Source organism: Crocuta crocuta, unplaced genomic scaffold, assembly GCF_008692635.1.
Source record: "Crocuta crocuta isolate KB4526 unplaced genomic scaffold, BGI_CrCroc_1.0 scaffold99, whole genome shotgun sequence".
NCBI classification, from domain to species: domain Eukaryota; kingdom Metazoa; phylum Chordata; class Mammalia; order Carnivora; family Hyaenidae; genus Crocuta; species Crocuta crocuta.
Genome location: NW_027551560.1, coordinates 818,399 through 828,079, shown reverse-complemented (window position 1 = coordinate 828,079; position 9,681 = coordinate 818,399). Strand labels below are relative to the sequence as shown.

General features: G+C 37.9%; 1 long non-coding RNA gene across 3 annotated transcripts in view; it reads left to right on the top strand.

Moving 5' to 3' along the window:
* Positions 1 to 5,252: 5,252 nt before the first annotated feature.
* Positions 5,253 to 9,681, top strand: part of LOC144219548 (uncharacterized) — a 78,510-nt gene continuing 74,081 nt past the window's right edge. For all 3 annotated transcript variants that reach the window (XR_013331444.1, XR_013331445.1, XR_013331446.1), the window contains exons 1-2: positions 5,253 to 5,411; positions 8,719 to 8,823. This is a non-coding gene — a long non-coding RNA (uncharacterized LOC144219548). The remainder of the gene's footprint in view (positions 5,412 to 8,718; positions 8,824 to 9,681) is intronic.

Sequence of the window (9,681 nt, the reverse complement as noted above, 5' to 3'; positions counted from 1 at the left end):
AAAAAAAAAAAAAAAAAAAAAAAAAAAAAAAAAGAAAAGAAAAGAAAATCTTTGCAGATGTGATTAGGTTAAGGATATTGAGATGAGAGAGTGTTCTATATTACTTAGGTGGGCCCTAAAATGCAATCACATGTGTCCATATAAGAGAGGCCAAAATGACTTGAACACACACACACACACACACACACACACACACACACACAGGAGGAGGTAGTGTGACCACACAGGTAGAAATAGAAGTGGTGTAGCTCCAGCCAGAGAATATCAGCAGTGCCCAGAAACCACAAGAGGTATGGACAGATTCTTCCCTGGAGCCTCTGGAGGGAGCATAGCTCAGCTTGCACCTCAATTTCAACCCAGTGAAAAGGACTTTGGACTTCTGGCCTCCAGAACTATCAGAAAATAATATATTTTGGTTTAAGCCACCAAATGTGTTGTAATTTGTTCTAGCAGCCACAGGAAACTAACACAGCGTTCCAGTTGGTAAAGGGGTAACATGATGTACAAAGAATTCTTTTTTATATCCCCAGCCCCCCAGCCCAGCACCACCTTTATTTCTAGATGGATTAAAAGTAACATCCTTCACAAAGGCGCTTTCAACCACTCCATCCCTCCTTGTCTTCTTGACAGTTTGGAAGGAATTAAAGCACTTTGCTTTTCCCACAGTGACTAATGGAGCTTGCTGCGCTATTAGAGTGGTATTTTACTGTACTTTTTTTTGGGTAAATTGTGGAACTCATTACTGTAATACTTGAACAAATTTAAACACCTAACTCACACTCCTTTTATTCCTTTCTCCCTGTGTGACTAACTGTAGATACTGCATAATGAAACCAAATAAACTCCATGAAGTGTGTAATGCCTACTTAATTCTGTCCCTGTTCTGTAAATCAAGTACTTCTCTTTTCTTTCTGACTAGAGTCAGTCATTTAACTCATACAATAATACCCATTTGTCCACATTTAGTTACCTGGTGTTTGTATAGATGGAACTCAAGTCTAGTTAGATTGTTGAGGCCCTTGGTGATTAATGGAAACAATATGTTAGTGCAAAGATAAGAAGTAGAATTTATAATGCCTTTGATTGCATTGATGGGTCCCTGCCTTCTTGAAGAGTTTACTCAGAGAAGGAAAACAAGGAAACACAAAAGTGATTATAGAGATATGTACACCACACACACACCACAGAAAATAAGAGACAATTTACAGTTGATCATTCCACTTTTTCCCCCATAGGTTGTTAGTATGTGGTGAACTCATTGTCTTTTACAGGTAAGGATGATTTGGATTGAACATCAACTTTGTTTAAAAGCTTAGTTTGATTTTTTAAAATATTGATATCTCTCACTTTCTTTGACTTTTGTTTTTCTTTGTTTCATATAAAGCTTAAGGGAGAAAAGATAAGTGAAATAAAGCAGAACAATAGTTATATCATACTGAATATCATGCAGATCAAATTAACTGCTAGTTTTTAGAGACTAACAGCCCTATTTTTAAAAAATCTAACCAATGATCTTAATTAACTTGAGATAATTTTGAGCTTCTCTTTTGCTTTGATCCTTTCTTTTATAATGCTATTTTGTGATATACCTGGCCTAACCCAAATTGGACTTAAGTCTTGACTATATTTTATGCAAACCTATTCTTACAAGCTTACCCATTTGATTTTAATGGTTGGGAAGGCTGGAATTATGAGTTAGGAAGAAGAAGCCGACTGTCTGAGTATTCATGCATTCAGCCCTGAACCTTTTAAATGTACTCATCACTATTCAGAAAGCATAATTCATGTCTCCATCAAGAAAGCAATTGCGAGGATAAATTTTTCAAAACTGTGGGGGAAAAAGAAATCTAAAATGAATGTATGTCTCAGGACTCCATATGCTTAAATCACCAAGGCTCCATCTTTTCCTGATTACCTTTGTATCCCCAAAGCCAAAGTAACTTACCAAGTAAAAATGGTCTTTAACTTTCTCAGTCTGATTCAGATAGCTCTTTCCCTTTTTGAATCTCTTAAGTGGTTTCTACAGATTTGCCTCATAAACTTCTGACTTTTCTTCCCCTCCAGGTCCATTCTGAGTGGCACTGTGCACTATATGGCTACTGTGATTGGACCCGTGTAGACTTCAGGTAGCTCTTTGATTGTGATTTCAGGCTCTCAAACTAGAAATGCCTCTGGGCTTGGTTCACCCTTGCTGCATAAACTATAGCACTAACAATGAATAAAGAAATAAGAATGTGGGTGCTCATTCTTCCCGTTTTAAAGTTAAAACCAAGCAGAACCAAGTAGGCAACCACTAATTATAATGTGCCGTTAATGGAAGAAAGAGCCCCCCTCCCCGCCCCCCAACCACCACTGTGAAGAATATTACAGGAGGGCCTAATCCAGCATATTTTCAACCAGTATGAAGTGTAGAATTACCGTGTGATCGAACTGACTACCTTGCATAGAAAAGGCCACAACCTCTAATATTTGTGGGTCCCAGAACAAGAGGATCCCTGCCCTTCCGACTTTTGACAACCTCCCAAACCTTGAGAGGTATTGTGTGTTACTGATGGGCACCCCAGCCTGCAATTATCAAGCTCTCTTTACATTCTTCCACACAAACAGCTTCTCTTCAACCATTCCTCATGTTGTCCAGGACATCACCACAAGTAGAGACATAAGAAAAAGCCCCCGGAAGCCCCTCAGACAAGTGAAGGTCTTAGCAGCAAGAAATTCTGTATTTCTGGATAGGGACAGCATGGTTTAGAAGTGGGAAGGAGGCACAGGCTCCTGGTGGGCCATCTTTTTGGACTCACAGGCTATTATCTCCCCATGTAGAATGTTAATAGTGGAAAGAATGACAGATCAGGGTCTCTAAGTATCCAGGGCTTAGAGGTGGTTCTGAGATGACTGGTGGCAATACTGTAAACACAGTTTTGTTTTGTTTTTTTGTGGATTAAGTTAGAGATGTATTTGTTTCCTAATTTATAACTCCTTTTAGATCCCTTCTTTTCCCTCCTTTTTCTTTCTGCTTCTTTCTTCTGTCCCTCTTCTTCAACACCCTTTCTCCTTTATTCTACGAATATTTCAGAGTATCTTGTTCTAGAATTGTGCAGTTGGATGAATACAGATGGTTTAACTTGAGCCCTTTCTTATTAATGTGCAACTCTGGAGTTTTTATATTCAGTCAGCAGCCCAGGCGGACCATGGGACAGCAGGAAGTCAGCCGGCTATAGTTTGGATACATTTTTCCAACATGCCCAGAAAGACATTCCTTTTGGTCTGTAGTGTCCAAGTTGGATGAACCTAGCCTCTCGCATCTGCCATGTTGCCTTTTGTTATAATAAACTTCCTTTATATTGGCTCAGTCTCTAATGGCATGGAATCTGCCTGACAACATGCATACACTGGGCCTGTACAATTCTAAAAATAGATTTAAAATGTGGGGTAGTAAAAATGTAAAGCTTTTTACTTTATTCAGATGATAGAATTGATAAAGGGGAGGAGGCAAAAAAAAGGAGGCAAAATTTCTGCATAACAAAGTAACAAAAGATGTGATTCTTAAATATTCTCCGTATAATATTAAAGCATGAGGTAGCATATGGCCAGGATATATTGGGAGAAGCAAAAAAAATGAAATAAAACACCCATAGATATTACACATTTTGGCTTTTTTCTCATTAAGAAATATATTCTAAAGAAACACTGTAACTTTTAGACACTCTGTAGACCTGTGCTGTCCATCACAGTAGCCACTAATGACAGGTGGCTATTGAGTCCTTCTGAACTGAGATTTGTTATGAGTATAAAAGTCACACTGGATTTTGAAAACTTCGTAAAAAAAAAAAAACAACGTAAAACATCTCAATAATTTTTTATGCTATTACGTAGTCAAATGTTAATATCTTAGATACATCAGATTAAATAAAATATTATATATCAGCTTCACTTAATTCCTTGGAATTTTAATATGGCAACTAGAAAATTTTACATACACTGAACATTTTCTTTCTGTTGGACGGTGCGGATGGAGGTGGCCCTGAAAGTTGAAAGTTGATGTCTGTCACATTCTAAATAAAGCTTCTGTATATAAAACTGTGGAAAATTGTTGAGACTTGGGGTGGGTGGTTTGCACCATTTGCTTCAGAGTTTCCTGCCTACTTGGAGGACCATGACTGAATGGCTCTTTGGCCTGTCCCAGCCCAGATCTTTGTGTGTGTGGCTCCAGCTTGTCATTCTCTCAGATCCACGATTCCCCCATCCTGGAAGCTTCCCTGAATACTCCAGCCAAAACAGCCTCTGGGCTGCCTTTACCCCATTCCCCACCCTTCTACAATTTTACTTTCTTTGTACCAGTTACCACTATCTGTAATTATCTTGCTTGCTTTCTAATTGATTTTCTCTCTTACTTGAATGTAGGCTGCACCAGGACAGTGACAGTATCTAAATTGATTATCACTATATCTGATAAGTGGTTAATATCCAAACTAGCTAAGAAACTCATTCAACTCTATAGAAAATAACCAAATCACCCAATTAAAAACTGGGCAGAGAAACTGAATAGACATTTTTCCAAAGAATACATGTGAACGGCCATCAGAAATATGAAAAGGTGCTCAACCTCACTAATCATCAGGGAAATGCAAATCAAAGCCATACTGAGCTCTCACCTCATACCTGTCAGATTGGCTGTTATGTAAAATTCAAGAAATAACAAGTGCTTGTGAGGATATGGCCAAGGGGAACCTTTGTGCACTGTTGGTGGGGATATAAATTGCTACAGCCATTATGCAAAGCAGGGTGGAGGTTCCTCAAAAACTTAAAAATAGAAATACTGTAGGATACAGTAATTCTACTTCTGGGTATATATCCAAAGGAAATGAAATCATAATGTTGAAGAGTTATCTGCACTCCCATGTTCATTACAGCATTACTCATAGTAATAGCCAAGGTAGGAAAAGAACCTTAGTGTTCATTGACAGATGAATGCACAAAGAAAATGTGGTGCGCGCGCGCGCGCACACACACACACACACACACACACACACACACACACACACAGAGGGATATTATTCAGCCTCTAAAAAGAAGTAAATTCTGCAATTTGCAATGACATGGATGAGCCTGAAGGACATGATGCTAAGTGGAATAAGCCAGACACAGGAAGATAAATACTCTATGACATCACTTGTATGTGGAATCTAAAAAATTTGACTCATAGAAACAAAGTAGAATGGCGGTTGCCTGGGGCAGGGGGTGAGGGAAATGGAGAGATGATAGTCAAAGGATGTAAACTTTCACTTATAAGATAAATAAATTCCGGGGAATCTAATGTATAGCATGAGGATTATAGTTAATAATGCTGTATTGTGTACTTGAAATTTGCGAAGAGAAGAGATTGTAGGTGTTCTCACCACACACACAGAAAGGTAACTATGTGAGGTGTTGGCTGTGTTAATTAGCTTGATTGTGGTAATCGTTTCACAATGTATATGTATATCAAATGGTAATGTTAGATTCCTTAAGTATGTACAATTCTTGGTCAATTATACCTCAGTAAAGCTGGGTAAAATTTTGAGATGTGGCAATGCTCATAATAGAATGCTAAAAGAGGAAAAATAAAGATATAGTACAATCCTAATTTTGCAGAAAGTCTAGAAATACACATATATACTATATACATATATACTAGAAATATACATAAACATTAATAAAAGTTGTTATTCTGTGTTAAAATAAATAATAAGTAACTGTTGTCACTGTATCCTCAGTGCCACCTTGACAGTGACCATGGATGCACAGCTGGTAGTAAAATCACTCAGTAATGCCTGCCAGTTGATTTTTTAAGTACCTGCACATTAGATTGTGGCTAGACATACTGAGGTAGCCAAATCCATAGATAAATTGAAATGTTTAATGTTTTACTGATTTGAGTGTTTATAAGATTTGCATAGTTAGGACTGGGGCTGATACTATGTTTAATAATAGACTTAATTATAGATTCAAGTTCTAGGACTGTCCTGGCTCCATCTGTGGCTTTGGGCAGACCAATAGAAGTTTTGGGTTTTGTTTCATCTCTAAAATGAGGAATTTGAATTAGATGATTGTTCAGTCATCTTCATCTCTGAAATTCCATGTTATGGATTTCATTGAAAGGTTGGGTTTCACTTTAGCTACTAATTGCCTGAGTCTTTGTCGTTCCTTGTTCTATGAGAGGACAGAGCCCCAAGAATAAGTGTGAAAGTAGGGGAAGGGTTTTGGGCTCATTGGTTGATTGCTGGGATGGTGGAAGGCTAGACTGGGGTTCAGGGGGGACACACAGAAAAGGCTTGATGCTTGAGCATGCTGTGTGAGAGGAGGGTTCCAAAGAGGAGCGCTGCCTTCTTCTGATTTATGTTTATGAAGTAACTATGTGTGTATGTGTTTGAGGGTTTTTTCCTCTTCTATTATATTGTTACATTTTCCCTTTGCATACAGAGGGAGAACAGGATAAATTAGGAATTACCCTTTGCTTTGGACAGTGAACTAAACTAATCATGGGAAGAAATGCATGAAAGACATTTAGGAAGAGAAAAATAGAAAAGAGCTTCAGGGATAAAGTGGCAGGTCCTTGAGACTCACCAAGAAGTGCTGTTCAGCTTCAAAGATGATGGCAGTGCCACAAAGGGTGCACGTAAGAGTCTTTTGAAAAGGACAATTTCTCTCCAAATGTGTGGAGATAAATTTCTCTGTACCCCTGAACTTTTGGCACCAGGTGTCCTTCTCAGTATTTCAATTTATTTTTATAGACACTTCCTGATGAAGACCTATTCTCTTTTCTTCATTGTTTATAATGGGCCGTTCAAATATCCGAATGCACAGTGACCAGGCATCCGAATGAGCAATACTCTCAAGAATTCGCAAACACACTCTGCTTGATGGGATGTGTACGCCATTTTAGAACAGGGGTNGGGGGCAGTTGCTTCTATTTGGTGAAGTGACAGAATGGGGCCAGTGGGTGGGTGAGACTCTAACTAGCTAGTGAGGGAAGAGATACAACTTTTCAAGACTTTCATTTATCTTGTTTCTCGGTGTTAGAGTTCTTGAAGAGTTCAGGTATAATCACAGCCTTCTGTTGCAACAGGAAGCACCATCTGCTGAAGCATTCTGTAAGCAATATAACATCTCTCCAGAGATAGTTTAGCATTCAATTCACAAAGAAGGATGGCAGGGACTTGTAAACAAAAGGAAACAACTGAAGCAGTGAAGAATGGGCTGTGCTCTAAACATTCAATATGTTTCTTTATAGCTGAGAAACCCTGTAATGCTACAAAACCCTGGCAGAATTCTCGGATGTATTAATTGTTTCTCTGTGTGTGTGTGTGTGTGTGTGTGTGTGTGTGTGTGTGTGTGTGTTTAAACTTAAGTCTTGAAACTGCCTCTTCTAACACACTAGTCCGGGCTCTTGGTTTAGCTGTGGTTTTTGCTTTTGTTTTCTTTCAAGATAAGCCATTTTTTTTGTAGATCAGGTGGGTCATGAGTGGTTACTGGTGGAAAACTTAAAAATATAATAATCAGAACATTTTACAAATGCTGTACTTTGTACATAGCTATGTGCATCGCGTAGTGGCACATCAAAGGCTGAGTCTGTTAGACACTGTATTATGAAATGGGGTCTTAGGTGTAGAACTTTCCTATTTAAAGCTTTGCTATTTTGTCATAGGAAAAACAACAGACAGTCCCCAGGTCTCTGTAGATACAAATGACGTGAAGACACTGCACTGTACCCTAAAGGAGAGTCTTTTGGAAACTGATCTGCATCATTGAAAGATCAGATGTTTATGAAAAGTTGTGTCAGTTTTTCTATAGTCCAATTTGCTCTGATGAAAAGACACAGTGGGAAACATTGGTAATAGAAAGCAAATCAACCTTTTGGTCTAATTCAATTCTTTAAGCAGACTAGGAGCTCAAAAATTAAGTGTAAATGAATGAATGATATGGGAGACAAATTAGAATTAATAAAAGCCAACAGCTAGCTTCTTTCATTAGATACACAGACCACAGAGATTTTGACCTTTAGTTGCATATTTTCCAAAATAGTATCTTATTTTATGGTTTATATGGTGTAAAAAAACTTACAGAAACATTGACCATGATTTAAACATTTTTAAAAAGTTTATTTATTTATTTATTTATTTATTTATTTAGAGACACAGAATGCATGCATGCATATGGGAGGGGCAAAGAGAGGAGAGAGAGAATTCCAAGAAGGCTCTGCACTGTTTGTGGGGCTGGATCCCTCAAACCATGAGATCATGACCTGAGCCAAAATCAAGAGTCTAGAAGCTCAACTGACTGAGCCAATCCAGGTGCTCTGACCATGATTTAAAATCTGAAATGTAGAGCCTAGACTGTAAATATCCTGAATTGCAAAATTACAGGGAAAAAAATCCTTAATGTCTCTCGCCTCCAAAAACAAAGGTGTAATTCTTATTGCTGTATCATTAAATAAATTAATGATACTGTGTATGTGCATGCATACATGCACTACACCTCAATAATTGTTTTATCTGATGGTCTTTATTACCTTGTAGAAATTATATTGTCATAATTAAAACAAGTTTCATTACTTTCCACTTCTACTCCCCTATAATAGATCACTACCATTTTTGCAGTGGGCCATTAGGCAATGCAGATTGTTTTCTCCTAGATTTGTCGGCTTACTGCTTTTGAAGGAATTAATCACCTGTCTTACAGCTTCCCTTGTAACTCTGCTGGCTTCCACTTGGAAGGAACTCTTTACTTTTTGGAATTACAGACTTTTTGGGGAGGACCCCAGACAACAGTCTCCTCCTGATCTGGGTAAGGAAACTACAGTATTGTTTATAGAGTCCCTGGAGGTATTCTGTTGGATAGTTTGGTTGGTTAGCAGAGCATTTTAAACAGTTACAGGTCCTTTCAGCAAGGACTTGTGACGTCAGTACCACTGCAGGCCTTGTTCTAAAACACTTAACAACTTTGCTTTCCATCCTGCCTGAGTTCTGCATTTGTTGCTTGTCTACCCTCTCTAGGTATCTGATTTTAAAACTTCTGCTCTATATGCAAACACATTAGCCACTTATTAAGGATCAGGGCAGGATTGAGACATTCCTTGGTTCCTCATAATGACACTATGAAAACATATTTATATACACACACCCAGACACATATATGCATTATCCCATGATGTGAACATATAACTTTATTGACCTATATAGCATATGGGTTCTTCACAGTGGCCACTGATCTTCATTAAAAATCAAGTTCTTATTTTTAGAAGTTTTAAAATATCACATATAAAGTAAAATATTATAATCACTTGTATAATTATGAGAGAGAAGTCTCCAGAATAGCATTCACGGATTCATTCAATATTTTTTGTATGCTTATTGAACATCTATTATATATTAGGTATTGGATTCTGACGCCGTAATGACCCTACAGGAGATCATTGATTTGATATCACTTTATAGTTTCTGTTGACTCGGGTAATAGATGATAATACCAACACAGTGTGGCCAAGGGAATAATCTTCTATTTAGCCCATTATGGGCTGGCTTATATTACTAGATTCTCTTATCTAATGTCATTTCCTTGGAGATGGTCTTTAAGTTAGTTAGCTCCTGTGGACACTTAGCTTAATGTGTGTTCCTAAGGCTAGTTGCCTAATTTATCATCTCT